The sequence below is a fragment of the Elaeis guineensis genome, chromosome 2, assembly GCF_000442705.2.
Source record: "Elaeis guineensis isolate ETL-2024a chromosome 2, EG11, whole genome shotgun sequence".
Lineage (NCBI taxonomy): Eukaryota > Viridiplantae > Streptophyta > Magnoliopsida > Arecales > Arecaceae > Elaeis > Elaeis guineensis.
In genome coordinates, this window is record NC_025994.2 from 49,843,541 (window position 1) to 49,845,029 (window position 1,489).

Below are 1,489 nucleotides of genomic sequence, written 5' to 3' on the forward strand. Positions count from 1 at the left end.
TCGGCTTTTCAAAAATCATTTTCATATTTGTAAAATAATTTTACAATATGATTCTACCAATCATATTGCATGTTTGATTCATAATCAAGATGCAAGTGAAATAAACATGAAACTACTTTAGATCTAATCTAAACAGGTTCATGTAATTGAAACAATTTCAACTTTAAATAATTTCTTTGCATAAAAATTATTAACAAAGAGATTTTATTTTAGATTTAAACATCTTTTAAATCTAATAAATCATAAATTTAATCTAGATCATATCTAACAAATTTATGATTAAAGATAGATCTACACAAACTAGGACAACCTTTGCACTGTAAGGGGTAAACCTTACAGCAGGACAACCTTGCAGTTTGTGATTGATCTAAAATTTTAATTTCAGATTTAATAATCAGATTATAAATTAGATCTAATCTAAGAAATAATCTAAGCATGTATAAATAATCATGTAATAAAGAACCTAGGCTCTGATACCAATTGTAGGAACCAGATCTAGGGTTTCAGGGTTAGATCTTGAAACTTTTTCAAGATCATACAGCGGAAGACTAAAATAAATTAAAATTTATTTTCTAAGATCAGAAAATCCCTAGATCTAAGATCCTATTACATGATTATTACATAGTATTAAATCAAAAATTAAAATATATATAAATATAGTATGAACTACATGTTGATCATATCAACATGTTTCTATACTAGCTACATCTAATGTATGTATTAAATAATAGATCAGATCTATTACCTTGCAAGTTAGACGCTCTAACCTCGCTGATCCAGGCTTAAGGATGATGTTGCAAGCTGCACACGCGTCCAGCCTCTAGGAGTCGTCCACACGAGCCCACGAATCTCGATCAGAAGTCCTGCTTCAGGAAATCAGCACAGTATGCTTGTACTGCGCTAATCCTTCTTTGATGGTTGATCAGGTGCCTCCTTCTTCTTGATTTGGACTCTTCCAAAGATGCAAAGTAGAAGGAGGAGTTTCAGATCTGAGACGCTCTCAGGAAACTCAAGATGGAGGAGGAAAGATATGAAAATAAAAACCCTAGAAGAAGACCCTCTTCTTCTTCACGTTTTTCTCTCTAGACACCCAAACTTGCGTCTTTTATATCTCCACGACCCAAAGGTATTTCTCTCTGATTTTTGGATGGCAGAAAGGCCTCTAAAATCTATCTCTCTTAAAATTTCACAAAGAAACTCATCTTATATAGAGAGATATGATAGAGTCCTTGTCTAGGTCAAACACCTAGTCAAGGCTTATCCAAACATGGCAAGTTAAGGGACGCCCAACTCTTGAGCACCTCCTTCATATTTTGTGGATGGATCACAGAAAAGGGTGCACAATATAAACCCTAAAAGCCACGAAAATTCCAAAAAAAATTTGGATAAATTCGGTGCAAAATTGAAAGAGTTTTGGATTTCTAAAACTCTATCTCATAGAATTCGAAATCCAAACTTATTCCTTTTAGATTTGATCCAAATCACCTTC